We start from the raw sequence: 21,895 nt of genomic DNA on the forward strand, positions 1-21,895 counted from the left end.
ATTCTTGATACTCTGGCGTTTGGGACCTTGATCCTGGGGACACTGTCCCTTCTAGGACTTGCTAATTCCCAAAGATAACAAAGGATTCCCCTTTGATATACAAACCAAGCCGAAATCCACACCCACAAACTCTCATACTCCAAGTCCATATTCTTCTTTGTTCTAAATCACCCCAGGGCCGGGAAGCAGACAATGGAGGACATCTTTATAGCCCAGAGGTTACCAAAATTATTCAAACTGTCCAACCCTATATGTACACAGTGAACCATCCCTGCCTCACTCATTCCTTCCCAGAAAACTCCAATAAAGGCTCTGGGCCATGCTTTGCCCTCTCCCTAGAGCAGATGCCTCCTGACCAAACGTGGTCCTTCCCCATGTGGTCCTGTATGGCATGTTGTGCCGTGCCTGCAGGTTCTAGGGATCTATGAGTATGAACTTCCTCCTTTATGACAGTCGTTTCCATGTAGTATGGCTTACCACATCTGATTAGAACAAATCCCCGATGCAAATCTTAACATACTTGACACAGTGAGCTGGGTGGTTTGGTGCCAAATGGAGATGGTATGTGATTAAACTGCTCATGTCCCTGGCCAGTGTGGCTCAGCTGGTTGGAGCATGGTCCCATAACCAAAAGGTTGGGGTTTGATCCCAGTCTGGGTGCCAGTCCCTGGTCCCAGCATATATGCGAGGCAACTAATTGATGCTTCTCTCTACATTGATATTTCTGTCCCTTCCTATAATTGTCCTCTGGTGAGCAAACAAACAAAAAACTTCTCTTGGCTTACTGACTGGACCCAACAGTCAGTGGACACTGCCTGGAAGGTCACCCCTGGTTGTTGGTACCCTTACTGCTTGGTGGTTTCTGCGTTGTACTGTTTTTGTCAGGTATTGCCATGGTTTCCCAACCAAAAGGGGCACTCAACATATTTCCCCATGTTGGTGGAAGGCCCAGGGTCCAGGAAACAATCCCTGGGGGTATATAGGTAGTTGGCTACAGCTTGAAAAGTTCCCTTCAAAGGAGGTGGGCGTGACCAACCTCCTAGTGCCTTAGGATCTAATTCACTGGTGCCTGGCAGCACTGACAAGCAGCGGGGCCATCCGAGCCATTTAGATGAAATTACCTAGTGCCCAGGAAGACACATGCTTCTGGAGGCACTCCATAAACCAGTCCCCACCCCACCCCCAGGGTTTTTTCAAGTCAAATTTCAGCCCGTTCCTCAGAGTAGGAGGAAATGGCTCCCCCTGAACACTTGCTCATGTGCTAAGGGCCATTTATGGATTTGCTGTGAAGGCTTCCCCAGGAGATCATGGCTCCCACAAATGTTAACAGTTCAGGTCATGAGCTTCCAGGCTATGTCTGCTTGCTGCTGTCACAAGTGATTGGTTTCCCAACCCAGTGAGGTGTAAGAAGTCCCATCACTGGAGACCAGTGTTCAATGTTTAATGAAAAAAGGGAAGAAGGGAAGGGGAGCATCTGGTTCCAGTGCAAACCACCTAATCCATAGCCATGGGCTCTCCTAAGAGCTGCTGCTTCTCAGTATGAAAGGGTCTCATGCACAAAATAGAGCTGATGCCACCTTTGCTTTCTGAGATGTAAACCCTAGTTCCTCTAAGGTGGATTGGGACACCCTAGAGAAGGGGGCCACAGCTCACAGCAGAAGCCGCTTGGGACCACCAGGAACTTATCAGGTAAACATCCAAAAGGAAAAAGGTTAGTGGCCCAAAAACAGAAGCCCTAATTCTAAAAAACTGTTTAAAAAGAGGCAGGACTATGAGGAAGAGACGATGATTCCGTGGACAAGAGTGATCCCAGCAAGAGGTTACTTAGAGGCACCTGCTTTCTTCAGCCCTGCCCCCACCCCCTTTGTTATCAGCCAGAAAAAGAAAGTAAAGACTGCACCTTCAGGGGCAAAAGACTGAAACAGGAAGAAAACAAAGGAAGACTGCCACTTTTGGTGGCTACAAGCTCAAGGGGGGAAATAGAAACTTTTAAAATTTTAGGCACTAAGCAAATGCCAGTCTAGCAATCATAGTGCTAATCATAGATTACTTACTGATTTAGAAGTACAAATAGGTAGCTACAGAATAGCCATGGGGATGTAAAGTACAGTATAAGAAGTGGAATAGCCAGAGAACTTATACCTATGACCCATGGACATGAACAATGGTGTGGGGATTGCTTGAGGGTGTGGGGGTGCTGGATGGAGGGGAGAAAGATGGGGACAACTGTAATAGCATAATCAATAAAATATAATTTTAAAAATTGTTAAATTCATTCCTGCTCCAAAATCACACATTGAATATTTAGAAAGAATTTTAAAATGGCATTTACTGTGTGAAGTACATTAGTAGAGGTTTATATTCAAGATTAATTGAAGTTTATTGAAGGCAAATGTGGAACATCTTTATAAAAGTTTCCTGAATTATACTGAATGAACACTCAAACTATAATGGAATAACTGTGCTGTTTTGTCTCGACTAAAACTTCTACAGTAAAGTTTCCATCTAAGTTATTATGGAGACACCAGTGATTAGCTGTTTTATTTAGCAAGTTGCTTAGCCTCCCCAAGCTAGTTTCTTCATTTGTGGAGAGGGAATAAAATACACTTTACAGAGTTGAAATAAAGTTTTGACACATAAGAATTGTTCAGCTATTAGAACTCTTTACTTACTTGAAAATCTAAGATTATTGGTCTCTGAGCTCTTACCAAAATTTTCTGAAATTCACCTCCACAGAACATGGTCCACACATATATTTTGTCTTCCACTCCCTTGTAGAATGTACACTCCATAGGGCAGGAATTTTGTCTATGTTGTTTATCTTCAGCACCTGGAATACTGCTTAGCAAATGGAAGATGCAAAAATATGCATGTATTTATTTGTTGAATTAATTAGAGAAACGACCATTAGCATGCACTTAACTGAAAAACACTTCATAATTTGCAGGTAATGAAGTGTTCAATTGTGTTATTGTTGTAACTTACTATGCAGGAAATTTTAAGTATTATTAAATATTAGTTAATAACCTGGGATTACTTTAATATTAGAGTCTTTCTTTTTGCAAAATGGCAAAGGGTTCTATTCTCAAGGTTACTACTAGCCCATACACCAACATAGATTTTCTCTGAATCCTTTTAGAGAGCTGCTGTTATACTGGGGACTTGCTTTGTGACTCTCAACAGCTAAACAAAATTAGGAGAACTTTGAAACCTTGAGTCTAGATTTCTTAGTAGTGTCTTCTCTGACTTTTAGCCCATTCCTACCTTGTAATATTATGATTGGACTGATTTTCTCCAGTGCCTTAGGCTCTGAAGTTTCTGGGCATTCTTCTTGTGCCCCACTCACCATTATGGAAAAATGACAAACATTTCTGAAATCTTACATATTTCAAGTCATTGATTATTTTTGTACCCCAAAGGAATGCAGGAAAGGGAGGATAAGGACTCACAATCCCAGATGCTTACAAAGGGCAGGAGAACGTGGTGAATGAGTGAAAGGGTGGGAGTAACAAGAATCAAATATAAGAATTATAGTCATACCCTTTATTTCACTTTGATACCAGCATGTAACGTAATACATGCATAATATTAGAGGTTAAATTTGCTGATGTAAAAATCAGATACCCAATTAAAAGTAAGTATTTTGGTTATTATGTTTTTCTCCTATAATTTATTTCTTTTTATCTCGAACCAGAGAAATGTGACATTTTTCTGTGTCATTTGAGAGCAATATCAATTTTACTCAGATTAGTAATGTAACAGTTTTTTACAGATATGGTCTTTCCAAAACCTAATTTCCTCCCTTGGTAATTGTTTTTATATTTAATGTATGTGAATTGTTCATACGATTCAGTTCATAGTTTTCATAACTACACGTCAGTATTCTAACTTCCAGTTTTTTTAGCTCTTTATTCACATAATCGTTATTAGCTGAGAAAAGGCAAACTGATCCAAGTTTATTTTTACAGGTATTTGTTTGAAATCAAATAACTTTTTTAGAATTCAGCTCTTAGCTCCAAAATGGGTAATCATCACTTAAATTTCTGGAAAATGGTTTCTGCATGTAAAAGTAGACCATATTTTCCTGGTTAAGTGAGTTTCCAAAGGCACAATTTGGTTAGACGCTTGATGAATAAATGGATGATTTGTTTTGTAACTGGTTGTGAACACACTTATATAGAAACAGAACATATATAATGTCAACCAAAGTCCCAATCTTTGACTGAATCTTCACTAATGAATCAGCTGATACTTTCTTTAGATAACACAAACCAATTTCTTACATCCATCCAAAAAAGGAGTCTTTTCAGTCTTGCACCACATGTCTCCTGTGGATCAAACCATGGTGATACATCCACTTCATAGTATTCATCACTGCACTCATGACATGTTCTCTTTTTCTAAATTAATATGATTCCTGTTGAATTATGAAGTATACTTCATAATTTTGTGTGACTTATGCAGACTGCCACCATGGATTTGAGTTTTGTAGAACAGGTCCAGTGTTAGTTCTGACTTTCTGGATCCCCTCCTGCAGTCCTGTTTACCCACCTTACTCATCTCACAAAAATAATTTCCTGATATGCCCACCATTGGCATGATGTCTAAAAGCTATTCAAACACATAAAATCTTTTGGACACAACATAACTATAGCTAATTGAGTGGTGTTTGTATATTTTGTATCTGTACTCTTAGTGACTGGGGGAGGAAGAAATATAAACGATTTAACCATTTCATGAAATTTTGTACCATAAGCCCCTTCACCCCAGCTTCAACATGCTAGGAAATATACCTGTTTAAACTCAGATTTGCAAATGTTAGTTGGTGTTCAGGAAGCAGTATCTGCTGTAATCAACCTTTTTGTAATCCCATCATTGGCGAAAGGTTTTCATGCCAAGAAAATTTTTTTAATATGTTTTACACCATTATCACTGCTGTAATTCCAGTCATTGTTTTCAGTCCATTAAGTATTTCATTAAGTTAATTTGCCATTACATATCTTTGGTATTCTGGTCATAATTCTTACTGTGGCTAGTTTCATAATAGCTTCTTAAGTCAAGTACATTTAATACAATGTGCATTAATACTTGCTGTGCAGTATTAGTCACATGGGAATAGCCACTTCTTCCACAATGGCATATGCTCTTCCACTCATGAAACATAGCTAAGCCTGTCTTTTATTTTGCCATATTTGATGGAGAGAAAAACAGTATAATGTGATGATAACTGGCAACTCCCAGTCAATATTAGGGAGACATTGGGCAGTGGTGGAAATATGATAAACCTGCAAACACCTGCCTGATAGCGGCAGTTTTTATAAATTAGGATTAGGTTTACTTGATAATCCAAGATAACTTAAAATATAAATGAATTTCCTTTGATAAAAGTCCAGGAAAGCAGTTCTCAGCTGGTACACTGGTCCCAAGATCATCAAGAAACAAGGCAATTTCTATCTAATTACTCTCACACCCTCTATTAAATGCTATTGGGCATATTCAGGGTGTTATGGCCATAGACTCACACCCTCTATTAGCAGCTTCCCCTCTTGTGATTCAACATGATTTAAAGATTCATTCATGTTGCAGCATGTATCAGGACTTCATTCCTTATTTATTGTCAAGCAATGTTTCATTGTATAGATATACTACATCATATCTATCAGCTCATTAGTTGATGGTTATTTGAATCATTACCACTTTCTGGCTCTTGTGAATAATGCTGCTATGATCATTTGTGTACAAATTTTTGTGTGCATAGAGGTTTCGATTTTCTTGGGTACCAACTATATGCCAATGAACAAAACAAACCAAACCCTTTGCTATGCTCAAATATTTCCATTGAGAATAGATGCTATTGGACTGAATACAATGAAAATATATGTATTTCTCAATTTTTCTCATTAAATTCATTGATTCACTTGGAAAAATAAATTGAGATTGAATAAATGGAAATGGAATGAGAGGAATGCAGTTTTCAAAAGATGAGGATATATGACCTTATACTCAAGTGAAGGAAAAGACAATAAATACAGTAGACATGAAAATCAAATATATTATTGCAAAGTGCACAGAAGAAAAAAAAGGATTGATAAGTGGGAGGCAAGAAACAGCACTGAAATTTTAGATAGGGCAGCCAAGAAAATCCTCATTGGAAAAGATGGGATTTTGAGTATTGAGTTCTGAAGTAAGTGAGGGAGCAGGCTATGCAGACTTCTACAAAAGAAACATCAAGTGCAAAGAAAGGCCTTGAAACGGGAGCATAAATAGAGTTTCCAAGGATGAGCAAGACAGTGAAATGAGGAAAAGTAATTAGGAGGATAGGGGTTGGAGATGATGTCAGATTAAGAAAGGCCCTATCGGTCCCTGAAGGGGATATGGGAAGCCATTGGAAGGTTTTGAGCTGGAGAGAGACATTATCTGACTTCCGTTTTAATAGGATCACTCTTGTGTCAGTGTGGGGATTGGTTGAAAAGGAGCAATGTACAGAAGCAAAGTAACCTGTTAAGAATCTGTTTTAATCCAAGCAGGGGATGCTGGTGGCAGCGTCGGGGTATTGGAAATACTCAGAAAGGCATAGATGGGAGAAGAGTTAGAAGATTTTTAACTGTATGCCTTCTTGGTATGTAAGGCATGTGAATGTATTATCCACTCAAAAATAACAATTTAAAACAATTACAGATGGCTTAAAGATCTAAATTTAATAAGGAAAACCCATACATTTTAGAAAACCAAAAAATGAGTATATTTATGACTTCAGAAAAAGAAAAAAACTTTTTAAGAAGCAAAAAGCATAGGAAAAATACTAATAAATTCAATTATTTTTAAAATTACAAATTTTATAAAGTAAAAAATTTTAAACCTAAGAATAACAATCACATAAAGTTAAAATATAAGCCCTAGATGGAGAAAATACAAAACATAACAAAATAACACAAATCACAAATTAAAATGTGAATAATTCTATCTCAAAACAAGCACTTTACATGAGAAGTAGACAGTGGCATGGCACGTTCAGACCTAAGGCCACGTTCTCTACCTGTGCACCAAATCCCACCCCTCTTGCCTACTCAAGGACATCACTGCAACAGTTGTCCTCTGTTTCAAGCATTAGTAGCCTTTCCTTCTCTATGAAAATTTTTCCAAAATATACAAACATACTTTAAATGTCATCAATTTGAAAAACAAAACTCTAGAGCCAGTCCCCCTTCCTGACATTACTTTTCTTTTGTGTGTGTTCCTTTATGCAACAGAACCCTTGGTGAATTGTGTGACCTTGTTTTCTCCAATTTCTTTCTTCCCACTTACTCTGGAAACTCACTCCATTCAGGTTTTCATTCCTTTTGTTTCTCCAAACCTGCCCTTGTTGAGCCCCATTGACTTCCATATTGCTAATCAGCACTCAGTTTCTGGTCCTCAGCTTACAGCATTTGACACAGGGGATCACTTCCTCCACCTTAAAGAGCTTTCTTCCCTTGCTGTGATAAAAGTTTGGATTATTGTTTAGCAAATAATCATTCTCCTCACCCTTCCACTGTGGGTTGAATATGCTTTCCTACTCCCACCTCATGTTAGATTTGGCTGTGTGATATAGCTAACCAACTTAATGTGACCAGAGGCCTTAAATGTGCTTCAGAGATGGAGCAGAGGCCCCAAAAGTTTGTGAGCTTTGAATTGGCTCTTGTGCCCCATTTATCTACTATGGGGAGATCTTTTTCACGTGGCTGTTTTCTCTTCAGTCTGGACTCTGTCATAAACACACATGGAACAGATTTAAGCTCAATCTGTAACCTAAAGCAGAACCCCTCAGCTGAGCATAGCCTAGGTCAGGTGAACTCCAACTAAACTGCTGACTTGTGGGCATAATGAGTATTTTATTAAGTTACTGAGCTTTTGTTATGGTTGATTTGTTACGCAGCATTATTGTGGCAATAGCTGACTAACCCACTTGCCATCCAGGATACGTTACTCTCACGATTTTATTTCAAACTCATTTCCGTTCTTTCTTAGATACTTCTTTCTGATTACTTACTGATCTCTCCTTATTTCCCTCAACCAGTTAATACTGGAGTTCCCCAGGACTCATTTCTCACACCCCTTGTCTCACTCTTTTGCGCTCTTAAGCATTGTCATCTCATACTTTTAAATATTATCTGAAAGCTGACTACTCCCAAATTTCTCTCACCACCTCCTACAGAGTGGTATAACCAACTGCCTACTTGATATTCCCACTAAAATAGCTAAGAGGGATCTCAAATTAAGTCAGTCCCCCAACAATTCCTGATTATCCTCCTCCCAACTTTTCTATAGTCTTTTTTTTTTTGAGGGAAGGAAAAGTTTGAAAAAGTAAACTTCAATTGAAAAAATACAAAACAACTTCTGATTTATTTTAAGCTCTCACTGGGTCTTTCACAGGCAAGTCCATTTCCCATTGAGTGCAGACCACCCAAAGATGCACCCGCAGTGGACAGCAAGCCAGCCCCTCCTGAAGAGGTGAACAACAGCAACTGCTGCTCAGGTGGAAACAAATGTCCATGACCTGGGAGACTGAGCAGCAAGGTTGGCTTCCCAGGTGGTCCAGAAGGCCAGTTTCTTCCTCAGCTGAGAAACTCTGGAATCCACTTCAAATTCACGCAGGATGTTGGTTGGCATCATGCTGCAGCCTCATGAGCAGGCCCCCATGGGACACATAGGCAAAGAGCTGTGTTGCTGCTTCAACAGAAATTTCATCCCCCTCAACCCTGTACACTTCCCCATACTTGACATACTGTAATTGGTCAGCCCTGGAAGGTCTATCATCTGTGGGGTTTTATTCACCGTGGTCCAGGCTACCGTCTTCACACAAGATCCTGTCTGTCTGTGACCAACTGGAACTTGTCACCCAAGTCTCCAGGGCGCTCTGATTGTATACATCTAAAATAAGGTCCATCTTGAAAGATTCATTCTCACAAATCAAGATACTTAGTCAAACTTCTTGTCCTCTGGGTCAACGTCTTCCTCATCAAAAATATCCTCAAAGAGGACACCCCCCATGGGGAAAGGGTTGTGAGAGTAGCACAGGCTTAGTGTGTGACCACTTTTAGGGATGCATACACCCACCCTCTCGAGTGGGCAAACACAATCTCTTCTTTTAGTACATGGCAACTCTCCAATTGCTCGAGGCAAACAGCCTCAAGCTGAAGTCATTATTTGTTTCCTTTCTCACAGCCCACATCAGATCCTTGGGAAACCCTGTTGATACTACCTTCAGAATATATTTTAAAAACCTAATTACCTTTCCAATTACTAGACGGGACAAGCCACTTTTATCTCTTATCCAGATTTTGTAAGATCCTCCTAATTATCGATGCTGCTGCCCTTTTCCCTCCCATCCTTTCCCCAGCATATTCTCAAAAAAATTGCCAGGGTCCTCCTCTGTAAAATTTCAATCAGATGATGTCACTGCTCAAAATGCTTCCTTTACCCCTTTGACCTTACTTGTTACTATGGTCCTCAATCACTCCAGTTCAACCACTCTGTCCTGCCTGCTGTTGTATGAGCAGGAACGTCCCAGACATACCCCAGGGCCTTTATTTAGCTTTGCTGTTCTCAGGGACTGCAATGCTGTTAACTGGATAGACACAGGCTTGCCAACTCACATCTTTAAAATTTTGGCTGGGGTGGGAGGGAGTGGTGGTGGGAGGAAATGGAGACAACTGTACTTGAACAACAATAAAAAAATTCAAAACAAAATAAGGAAAGTAGAGTTAAATAAATACATAAAATAAAATTTTGGCGTGATGCCTCCTTCCATTGAGGTCTTTCCTAACCGTGTTAACATTGCAGCTCCCCACCTTCAAAGGCCCCCTCTCCATCCCTTTATTGTTTTTTGTAGCGCTTACCACACCATGAACACTGCATATTGTTTATTCATCTATGGTCTGTCATCCCCAAGAGAATGAATGTACACTCCATGAGAACAGGATTTTTTTGTGTTTTGTATTGTCTGTTGAATCTTCAGGACTTGGAACACAGTAGTATTCAATAAATATTTGTTAAATGAATCAATCCATTTGACCTGCATATTTGAAATTTCATGAACATACATACAGATTGGTAGGTATTGACAGACTCAAAGGCAAGTATCATTAAACAATAGTCACCAATTCCCAAAGGACTTCCCAAATCTACTAAACAAACTGTTTCCTATGATGAAAGCCAAATTTATCTAAAAGGAAGGAGGAATCTTTGACTTCAAGATTCTCTTGAATGTCTAACCTGGTTTTTGCTTTCCTTTTAATGGCTACTCTGTGGGTTCTCAAAGATTTACATAAAACATTTAAAACCTCTTGCTCATCGCAGCAGGATTCAGTGGTGGAAGGCAGACCCTGTGAGAAAAACACGCTTCTGGTCCTGAGTGCCCTCCCTACCCACCCTCCCTGGTAATTTTGAGCCTTCCGTCGCGATTCCCTGTTTAGGGCTCACAGCACAAACCCACAGGCCACGTTTGTGAGGTGCTTGGGTCAGGACTGCAACCTCTCAGGTTGTTTTTCAGGTTTCTGGGAGATAATTCAGTTGCAGTTCTTGGTTTTGCTTTTAAAGTTGGTAACTTCTTCCGACCTTCATTTTGCCAGCTATTGATGCCACGATTCCAAAACGTAACAGCATTTAAGAGGACCGTCACCAGAAACAGGCCAGGTAAGTTTAAAAAAATAGGGGAGTATTCTCCTCCCACTCCCCGATCCAACAGTAACAGATGAGGAGAAAGTTGGGTAGACTTTGTTTCTTTGTTTCCTACTGTTGCTAACCAGGAAAGTAGTGCTTAGATTATATACAATTTGCTCTAAAGGCCCTCCGCACCCCAGTATTTGCAGCGTTCTCTTAATAAGCAGAGGATGAAGCCGATCGAAATTGGGCCTCCTCCCTTGGTTGGGTCTGGCCTCCACTTCACAAAAGAATTAATCCCCGGAATAGCCTTTTCAGAACCATGGTCGCCCTTCTTTCTCCCTCTCCTCCCCTAGCCTCATCCTCAGCCAGGTTTTCTTCATTTCAGATTTTTCTGTAGTTTCATTCTTCAATCATGCCCGCCGTCAATTTTCACACGTTATGTTAAGCCTCGAGATGACCCCGGATGATGGCATCTGTGCTCCGAAAAAAATGTAATTAGCCCTTGGGCCAGAGCCGACACCCCAAAGCAGCCTGCAGTGCCCCGTCCTGGGCCACTCTGAGCGACCAGCAGCCCCGCGGAGGCGGTCACACCCACAGGGCGCGCGGCTCCCGACCTCTCCCTCCCAGTTCCTCCGCGGCTCCGCCCACCCAGCCCCGCGCGGGTACCTGGCGAGCGGGGGCGGTGCTGCGCGCCGTCACGCAGCGGAGTGGGAGGGTGGGCAGGTGACACCCCGTAGGCCTCCTCCCCCTTTTCAGCTTAGGTGGCAGCCAGCGCTTCCAGGGCCGCGGTGAGGAGCTCCGCGCTCGCGCCGTCGCCTTCTGCTCTCGTGCGCGCCGGGCGCTTGGGCTCCGGTCCCCGCGGGGTGAGTGCGGGGCTCTGGGCCCGCGGGCTGGGGCCAAACTTTTACTGGATGTGGAGAAGAGTTGGGGGAAGAGACAGAGTACCCGAGGGAAGGGAATCGGGAGCAGCCAGATGGAGGAACTTGAGCGCAGCGCGTGGAGATTGGGATCTGGATGCCGGAGATTCGGGGAGCCTGGCGGGGCCATCCTTGGGCTCTGCGTGGGGGAAGGAGGGCTTTAAAAGTTCCTGCACCACGGCCCGCGGTGCCGAGGAAGAAGGCCCTTTCCCCGCTGGAGGGCGGGCCCGCCGTGCTCACCTGCGCGCTCTCTGGGAGCCCCCCGCCTCCCTCGGCGTCCCAAAGGGACCGTGGTCCCCGGCTGTCGCAGGGCTTTGAGCCTCCCCCCAGCGCTCCTGCGCGGCGTGGGTCCTGCTTTTCCAGGCGGGAGGGCAAAGGTGCTAGCTGGTAGGACCGGGAGAGAGAAGGACCTGCACGACCTTGACCATCGAGGTCACTTTCCCAGCCCCGGAACCTAGTCTCGCTAGCTACCCCCAAATCCCGTGCCCCTTTCTTCCTGTTTCCTTCCCTTCTGGGGCGCTTTTGTGTCCTTGACGCTGGAATGAACCTGGGGCGCTGCTCGTGCGGCGGGGCTCTGCCTCTTTAGCTCCTGGAGCTGCATCCTGTCCCGGCGGCTGCTGGTGGCCGAGGAGAGGGGTGATGAGTACAGAGCCGTGGAACAGGTCAGGCCGGAGAGGGAAATGGGAAAGCCTTTTGTTTCATCTTTCGAGATAGCGTTCATTAGGAAATGGGCCTCTCCCGATAATCAGTCAGCGCTGATTCAACTTGCCGGATGCGGCGACTGTTTCGAGCTCCCTGGAGAGCTGGCCCTGGAACGGTGCGGTCTGTACCCCGTCCAGCTACCTGTGTGGTTGGGGAAACCAGTTCCACACTGACTGAAGAATAGTTTTGGTGAGCCAAGCCTTTTCCTTCTTCCTGAGATACCCCCTCGGAAAGCATTTTCACTTAACCCTATGCTCGCAGGTTACTCTTACTGCTTACTTTCATTGCTCATCTGCTGTGAAAGTCATCGATACTTTGCGGCTGCCTCCGTCTTCTTACTGCTCACTTGCTTATTAATTCCCTTACTTTGTAGTTTCTGCTCCTACTACTGGCTAGAAATTGTTTCCCCCAAGGTCACTTGAGTGCTAAAAAATCTTGTCCCTGCAACGGCAGATATTTATTGAGTGCTTTAAGTGCAGGGCACTGTTCTAAGAACTTGTATTAACTCTTAATCCTCCAAACAGTTCTGTGAGGTAAATGATATACCCTCTTTTTCCTGATGGAGAAACTGAGACAGTAACTTGCCCAAAGGCACAGGACTAGCAGGAGGAGATTCCAACTCTGAGGCTGTGGTGCAGCAGGGGGCTGGTAACCACCACATACTGCCCAAGAGATCCTTTCTTGGTCCTTGTTTTCCTGAAGTACTGGGCTGTGTCAAGCACCACTAGACTGTCTTTCTGAGGTCCCTCTTTTTCTTCTTGTGTCATTTTGTACTAGTTTGGATTCTCCTTTTCAAAATTTCATAGAACTTTGTTTCTTCTGTTATCACATCCACTCACCTGGCTTAAGGTTCTGTGCTTCCTGTGTGCCTTACTCAGTTTGAGTGGAGCATCTCTCACTCAGAGCATATAGTAATATTCCATGTGGATTGGCCCTGCTTTGCCCAAAGCATTTCTAGTTGACATCATTTCTGGCTAGGACCCACTCCATTTTCCTAGTCACCTAGGCGCTCAACTCAGTGGTCCTATCTCCAATCACCCACCTCCCAGCCATGAGATCTCTTCAACTTTTCCCTTGTTTCTTCCTTCTAGCCTTCACCAGTCTCTTTCTTTCCCATCTGTGAACACTCATTTATCCACTTAACACGCCATTTTCTACTGTTGGTTGTCTTCTTTCATTAATATTCAGTGTTCGCAAAAAGATTGTACATATCTTCATTCAGGCCTTGCAACTAGTAGTTGCTTGATAAATGCTTGCGGAATATGATCACTATGAGTTAAGACTGCATATATCAGGTGAGTTTGCTGGTGGTGGAAAACTGAAATTTTTAAGCTAGGATTTACAGGATGTTAAGGAGTTTGCATTGGGAGACATAGGGGAGCTGGCAGGCATTGTAGAAGAACAACAGCCTCTGCCAACTCCATTGCTGTGACGGGAACCCAGCTCCTTCTGGCTAAACATTACACTCAGAAGTGTAATGAAATAGGACCATATTGGCAGAAAAGCATGAATCCTAATCTCAGCAAAACAGGATATGAAATCACAGTAAATTACTGAAAAATAACCCCCTTTTATTGAAAATTATGACACATACATAAAAATGCATAGAGCATAAATGAAGAGATTACCACATCAGATATTTTTGGCTGTGGAGTAACTGTTTTATTCTGGCAGTAGATATGATAGTGGGATAAGACTGCAGACAGGCCAGATCGGAATCTTTTCCCAAAGAAACCTCAGTACACATTGATACGAGTCTGGGTCCATCCTGGGAGGCATTGTCAAAAAAGAATTGGCTTTGTTTGGGGAGGTGTGAGGAGAGAAAAAGAGTGGAAGGAGGTACCAACATGGTGAGATTAGGGAGCCAAAAAGAGATTTCTAGTCCACCGAACATAGCTCTACCACAATGAATATTTTTTTCAATTGTACTGTTGTCTCTCTCCTTTTCTTTAAATGCGTGTTTTCCTACATCACTCCATATAGAATTTTAATATTCTGTGTCTTTCCATATAACAAATAGTAAGCATTTTCATTTTACATAATTTCCAGAAGCCCTGTTGTTTGTGTTATATTCCAGTAATTACAATGTGATTTACTTAACTAGTCTTCTATTATACCTGTCTATTTGGACAGGTATATTAGCAACAAATTATAAACAACCTTAGTTACAGAAATACTTATCTTTGCAGATATATCATTGAACAAATTGTGGTTTGTTTGGTATTTTGTAGTAGTTTTCCAGAAGTGGAATTACTTTGTCAACAAGTATGGTCATTTTTGTTCTTAATACACCTTGACAGATTTCTAAAAGAAAATTTAAAACCAGAATGGATGTGTTGTGCCTACTTTTTTCTCTCTGAAGCAGCAGCAATTCAATTCAATGTGAACAGTATTATGAAGCTAGTTTTGCATATTTGGTACTGTGTCGGTTTCCTGGGGCTGCTATAACAAAGAACCACAGACTGGGCGGCTCAAAAGAACAGAAATGTATTGTCTCAAAGCTCTGGAAGATAGAGGTCTGAATTCAGGGTGCTAACTGTGTTGGTTACTTCTGAAGGCTTTGAAGGAGAGTCTGTTGTGTGCCTTTCTCCTAGCTTCTTGGTGACACTGGCAGCCATTGCCTTGTAGATGTGTTATTTCAGTATCTGACTCAGTCTTCCCATAACGCACTCCCTGTGTGTCTGTCTTCATATGGCTGTTTTCTTATAAGGACACCAGTCATACTGCATTAAGGTATGACCTCATCTTAACTGGTTACATCTGCAAAGAACCAATTTCCAAATTATGTCACATTCTGAGGTACTTTGGGCTGAGATGTCAACATACTTTCCTGGCGGTCACAATTCAGCTTATAACAGGGACTAGGGTAGACACTGGGATATACACAAAAGAAAGCCCTCTTATTCTTTTTTATTGCATTTATCAGGGTATCATTGGTTAATAAAATTATATAGATTTCAGGTGTACAATTTTATACTATATCACCCTTATATTGTATTGTGTGTTCACCACCCCAAGTCAAGTCTCCTTCCATCACCACTTATCTCCCTTTTACTCTCTTCTCCCTCCCCCAACCCCTTTTTCTTTGCTAATGCTATTATAGTGTTATTGGTGTCAATGAGTTTTTTGGTTTTTATTGTTTTGGCTTAATCCCTTCACCGTTTTTTCACCCAGCCCTCAACGCCTTCTCCCCTCTGACAGCTGTATCGATGAATCTGTTTCTCTTTTGTTTGTTAGTTTATTTTGTTAATTAGATTTCATGTATAAGTGAAATCATATTGTATTTGTCTTCCTTTGACTGGCTTATTTCATTAGCATAATATTCTCTAGGTCATCCATGCTGTTCCAATGGGTGAGATCTCCTTTTTAAACTTTTTTGGTAAATTGATTTGAGAGAGAGAGAGAGAGATTAAGATTCTTTTTAATGACTGTATAGTATTCCATTGTATAAATGTACCACAGCTTTTTTACCCACTTATCCACTTATCTACTGATGGGTACTTGGGCTGCTTCCAAAACTTGGCTATTGTAAATAATGCTGCAATGAATGTAGGGATGCATATATTCTTTCAAATTAGTGTTTTGGGTTTGTTTGGGTATATTCCCAGAAATGGAATCACTGGGTCATATGATGGTTCCATTTTTAATTTTTTGAGGTATCTCCATACTGCTTTCCACAGTGGCTGTACCAGTCTCCATTCTCACCAGCAGTATATGAGGGTTTCCTTTTCTCCACATTCTTGCCAGCACTTGGTTGTTTGTTGATTTATTGATGGTAGCCATTCTGACAAGTGTGAGATGATATCTTATTGTGGTTTTAATTTGCATTTCTCTGATGATTAGTGACATTGAGCATCTTTTCACAGTCTATTGGCCATCTGTATGTCCTCTTTGGAGAAGTGTCTATCAGGCCCTTTGCCCATTTTTGAATTGGGCTGTTTGCTTTTGTGGTATTGAGTTTTATAAGTTCTTTATAAATTTTGGATATTAACCCCCCCTTACCAGATGTATCTATCATTGGTGAATATGTTCTCCCATTCAGTAGGTTGTCTTTTCATTTTGTTGATGGTTTCCTTTGCGGTGCAAAATTTTTTTAGTTTGTTGTAATTATGTTTGTTTAATTATTTTTGTTTCCCTTGCCCAAGGAGATATGTGTATATCAGAAAAAAAATGTTCCTATGAGAAATGTCTGTGATTTTACTGCCTATGATTTCTTCTAGGATTTTTATGGTTTTTAGTCTTACATTTAAGTCTTTAATTAATTTCAAATTTATTCTTGTGTATGGTGTAAGAAGATGGTCTAGTTTCATTTTTTTTTTTGCACATATCTGTCCAATTTCCCCAACACCATTTATTTTTTTTTAAAGATTTTATTTATTTATTTTCAGAGAGGGAAGGGAGGGAGAAAGAGAGAGAGAGAGAAACATCAATGTGCGGTTGCTGGGGGCTGTGGCCTGCAACCCAGGCATGTGCCCTGACTGGGAATCGAACCTGTGATGCTTTGGTTCGCAGCCCGAGCTCCATCCACTGAGCTACACCAGCCAGGCCCAACACCATTTATTAAATAGACTATCCATACTCCATGGTATGTTCTTGCCTTCTTTGCCAAATGTTAATTGACCATAAAGGTGTGGGTTTATTTCTGGGCTCTCTGTTCTTTTCCATTGATCTATATGTCTGTTTTTATGCCAGTACATGCTGTTTTGAGTACTGTGGCCTTGTAGTATAGTTTGATATCAGGTAACATGATTCTTCCAAATCTGCTCTTCTTTTTCAAGATTGCCATGACTATTCAGGGTCTCTTGTGGTTCCATAAAAATTTTTGGAATACTTGTGCTAGTTCTGTGAAATATACCATTGGTATTTTGATAGGAGTTGCACTGAATCTGTAGATTGCTTTGGGTAATATGGATATTTTAATGATGTTAATTTTTCTTTTCTATGGACACGGTATATATACTTCTGCATTGTGCCTTGTTTGTTTGTTTTTCTTCAGTGTCTTATAACACTGAATATAATATTTCTTATAATTCAGAAATTTTCTGAATACAGGTCTTTTACATCTTTGGTTAAATTAATTTTTAGGGTTTTTTGATACAATTTTAAATGGGATTGTTTTCTTAGTTTCCCTTTATGTTAGTTAATTATTGGTGTTTAAGAATGGAACTGATTTCTGGATATTTATTTTGTAACCTGCTACTTTACTGAATTTACTTATTAGTTCTAGTATTATTTGGTGGAATTTTTTAGGATTCTCTATATACAGTATCATGTCATCTGCAAATAGTGGCATTTTATTCTTCCTTTCCAATTTGGTTGCCTTTCATTTCTTTTTCTTGTCTGACTGCTGTGGCTAGTACTTCTAGTACCATGTTGAGTAAGAGTGATGAAAGTGGATATCCCTGTCTTGTATCTAATCTTAAAGGGAATGCTTGTCGTTTTTGCCCACTGAGTATGATGTTGGCTGCAGGTTTGTTATATATGGCCTTTATTGCATTTAGGTATGTTCCCTCTATTCCCACTTTGCTGTGAGTTGTTTTTTTTTTTACCATAAATGGTTGCTAGATTTCATCAAATGCTTTTTCTGCATCTATTGATATGATCATATGGCTTTTATCCTTCATTTTGTTTATGTGGTAAATCACATTTATTGATTTGTGAATATTATACCAACCTTACATCACCAGAATAAATCCCACTTGATCATGGTTTGTGGTCTTTTTAATGTATTGCTGGATTTGGTTTGCTAGTATTTTGTTGAGCATTTTAGCATCTATGTTCATCAGGAGTATTGGCCTATAACTTTCTTTCTTTATAGTATATTTATCTGGTTTTAGAATTAGATAATGCTGGCCCTTGTAAAATGAATTTGGGAGTCTTCCCTCCTTTTGAATTGTTTGGGAATAGTTTGAAAAGGATAGGTATTAGTTCTTCTCTGAATGTTTGGTAAAATTCTCCTTTGAAGCCATCCAATCCAGGGCTTTTGTTTTTGATGAGTTTTTTAAATTACTGCTTTGATTTAATTAGTTGTAAGCTGTCTATTCAGATGTTCTGAATCTTCCTGATTCAGTTTTGGAAGATTATATGTTTCTAAGAATTTATTCATTTCATTCAGATTGTCCCATTTGTTGGCATACAGTTGTTCGTAATATTTTCTTATAATTCTTTGTATTTCTTTGGTATCAGTTGTTACTTCTCCTCCTTCATTTTTTAATTTTATTTATTTGGGCCCTCTCTCTTTTTTTCTTGATGAGTCTGGTAAAGGTTGTCAATATTGTTAATCTTTTCAAAGAACCAGCTTCTGGTTTCATTGATCTTTTGTAGTTTTTTAGACCCTATCTTGTTTATTTCTGTTCTGATCTAAGTATTTACTTTGACCTTTTTGTTTCTTCTGAAGTTCTTTTAAATGTGAAGTTAGATTTTTTTATTTGAGATTTTTCTTGAGATAGGCCTGTAATGCTCTGAAATTCCCTTTATAGGACTGCCTTCACTGTGCCCCATAGATTTGGGTTGTTGGGTTTTAATTTTTATTTGTTTCAAGGTATCCTTTAATTCCTTTATCTCATTTGAACTCATTCATTGTTTTATACATGTTATTCAACCTCCATGTATTTGTGGATTTTTCCCCCTTGTGATTGATTTCTAGTGTCATACCATTATGGTCAGAGAAGATGCTTGATATAATCTCAATCTTCTTAAATTTACTGAGACTTGTTTTGTGACCTAACTTGTGGTCTATCCAAGAAAATGTTCCATGTGCACTTGAAAAGAATGTGTATTCTGCTACCGTCTGGTGAAATGCTCTGAAGATATAAATTAAATCCACCAGGTCTAGTGTGTCATTTAAAGCTCCTGTTTTTGTGTTGATTTTCTCTCTGGGAGATTTATCCATTGATCTCAATGGGGAGTTAAAATTCCCTACTATGACTGTATTACTGTCAGTCTCTCCTTTTATGTCCATCAAGATTTGGAAAGCCCTGGTTCCTAAATAGTTGTTGATTGAAGAATTTAAAAAATTTGTTTAATTGTTTATTTTCCTTGGTGTGCTACATGTGCAAACATCAGTTTTAGGATATGAAAGAATGCCATTTACCAAATAATTTTGGAGCATTTGTATATATGGTAGCGTGTTAAATTGGGAGATAACTGTGAATTTCAATAACACACATCATATAACTTGGAAAGAAGCCTGCCATAAACATATTTTTAGAGAAAAATATATCTTAGATGTGTTTCTGTGACTCATCCAATTTGGACTACTAGTTATAAAAATGTTGAAAACTAATGTAAATTTGCCACTTTATAAGACTGATCTAAAAATATTGGTATGTCCAATTATTCCTGATTGATTTAGATATATTAAATGCACATATTACTAAAAAGTCCATTGTCAAGTAAAATGATCATTTTTTAAATGATAGAGGTAGGCACACCATCATAAATATTTCTAAACAGACTATTATCCAGATGAAATAAGTCACCATATACTTATAAGCCTGCATGTGAGAGACAAGCCTTCATGCATCTGGAGAAGCAGCCACACCGGCCGCATATACCAGCCGCCCAGCTTCTGTGTCCCCTTTACTATGAGGTAATGGAGCCAAAGCTACCTCAAATTAGGGAGCTTCAGAAGTACATATTCAAAAAACACTGAGTGTCAGCTTTTTGTCAGACACAATGCTAAAGCCTGTCCAATTCTGTGTGGGCTGGAGGGAGGTTAACAGTAACAGTACAGACAGTACTGTTAACGTGGGCAGTGCTGGGGAAGCCCGGCAGGGGAAGGCAGACAGACCGAGTTGTTCCCCGGAGGTGAAAGAGGGACGACTGGGAGGTAGGGCAGCAGAGAAATGGGGTGAGGACAGAAAGTCAAATTCAGGCCCAGAGAATGCAGGTGTGATCAGAGAATCTGAAGGACTGTAAAATCACCGCAGAAGAGGGTGTGAGATGAGGTTGCCTAGGTATGCGTGGGCTGAGGTGCTGAGAGCCAGGTTTGACCTGCTGAAGATTTTGGATTTTACCCCAAAGTTAATTGGGAGCCTATACGAAGGAGAGGGACCTGTTAAGATTTGTATTTTAAAATTATCCCTCTGGCATTTGCAGCTTCACCTCTTTGAAATCTCTTCTCCCATTGGAGGCTGTCTCACTTCTCCGTGTGATCTGGAAAGGACAGCTACCTTCCTTGCTTACATTTGATGTATTGGTTATGATCAGTTTGCATAACAATTTGGGAAATAGAAAACAAACTGATGGGTGTCCTCTGTGCCACCTATTTATAGACTGCTCATGCCTGCATTTAAGATTTAAACCTTTAAGTTGACAGTCACGAGGTGAAAAGTTTTGGTGCCTTTTAGATATCAGTAATAGTTGCAGGAAGGCACTCTGCATGCATTTTCTCATAAATCCTCCAAAGCCAGTAAGGTGTGCACCGTAATCCTCATAGCACACATGGGTGCAGAGAAGGAAAGAAGGGTGTTTAGAAGCAGAAAAGCAGAAAGGGTGAGCACCTCTTCTTCCTGTTCTGCACCCATGCGTGCTATGAGGACTATGGGTAGAAGTATGCAGCCGGGATTGAAACCCGGGTATAATTACAATGTTTAGGCTCTTCTCACTCTGCATACAAACTCTGTGGGTTGATGTTTTAGAGGCTCTGAAAGACACTGGGACTATGATATCATGCAAGAGTTTTGTGTGGGCATAAGGGCAACCACATTTGCAAACCTACTTAGACTTTTTAGGGTCAGGACTAGAAATGTGAGAACTTCTAAGAGTTTGAAAGTAGTTCCTCATCTAAATACAGCCCCTCCTTCTTCTGCCTTTCTGTCCCATATTTCTAGGTTTTGTCTTAATGGCACATTTGTGATGTTTGGTTTGTTTATTATAATTAAATGGCACTAACAAAGAACAAAACTAAAAGGTGCTTGCATTTAAGGATGGCTTGTCCCAAGTCTGTCCAGGGGCTTCTCTGCTCACTCCCCTTTGTACCTGTGTTGCATTCCATAGGCCAAAAAAATGTGTCTTACAAGCAAACCAATAAACGGACAAACTCATGCCAGCCTCACATTTTAATCCCTCTGCTGTTTGTCGTTCGGTTAGTTAGAAGACACAGGCTTATGCCTTCAGCCTCTTTGAAATCCTAACATGTGTGACTTTAACTTGAAGAAAGAAAGAAGGTAGAAATAACATTCTTAGGAATTCAGAGTCCATGTACTGATTATCCAGTAGCTTAACATGAGTTCCAAGGTAAATGTGGAATAGAATTTAAAAAATAAAGTTGTGAGAGTCACTATTCATTGTTCAAAGGGAGAAAAATGGGTAGTAGATATAATATTGAATAGTAGTTAATATAAAAATAATAAAAATGTTCAATACATTGAATATATGCACTTGCATTTCTCTAGATAAAAGACAGCTGGATGTTGGCAACTGCATATGGTTCATCCTAATACAAAGACAACCCTCTTGACATCTAACCCATTGGCCAGCGAGCCTATGCACTTCATTTCCCATAAAGCAGACTGAGTGCTGCCCAGGCGGCTAGTAGCCTATTCCCTGTTCCAACTCCTGGGTTACTGGCTCAACAATAGTCTGTTGTAGTTATTGCAAACCTGTTGGTACCAGTTACACTTATTATG

The 21,895-nt window shown here is 40.5% G+C and overlaps 2 protein-coding genes and 1 pseudogene across 4 annotated transcripts in view; 2 read left to right on the forward strand and 1 right to left on the reverse strand.

Annotated features, from left to right (window-relative positions):
- ERCC8 (ERCC excision repair 8, CSA ubiquitin ligase complex subunit) overlaps window positions 1-8,561 on the forward strand; it is a 52,285-nt gene extending 43,724 nt beyond the window's left edge. Inside the window, exon 13 of the mRNA XM_045848265.1 lies at window positions 8,413-8,561. The gene's annotated coding sequence lies outside the window, so the exon portion shown is untranslated. The remainder of the gene's footprint in view (window positions 1-8,412) is intronic.
- Window positions 8,512-9,557, reverse strand: LOC123824862 (annotated as a pseudogene).
- A 1,799-nt stretch (window positions 9,558-11,356) lies between these two features.
- The window catches only part of ELOVL7 (ELOVL fatty acid elongase 7), an 81,180-nt gene continuing 70,641 nt past the window's right edge, over window positions 11,357-21,895 (forward strand). The window contains exon 1 of one of the 3 annotated variants that reach the window (XM_045848042.1): window positions 11,357-11,507. The gene's annotated coding sequence lies outside the window, so the exon portion shown is untranslated. Of the gene's footprint in view, window positions 11,508-12,105; window positions 12,224-12,249; window positions 12,453-21,895 lie in introns of those variants that run through there. The other 2 variants (XM_045848044.1, XM_045848043.1) reach the window with 2 other exon arrangements.

The sequence above is a fragment of the Phyllostomus hastatus genome, unplaced genomic scaffold (assembly GCF_019186645.2).
Source record: "Phyllostomus hastatus isolate PE091 unplaced genomic scaffold, TTU_PhHast_1.1 phas_contig_58, whole genome shotgun sequence".
Classification (NCBI taxonomy): domain Eukaryota; kingdom Metazoa; phylum Chordata; class Mammalia; order Chiroptera; family Phyllostomidae; genus Phyllostomus; species Phyllostomus hastatus.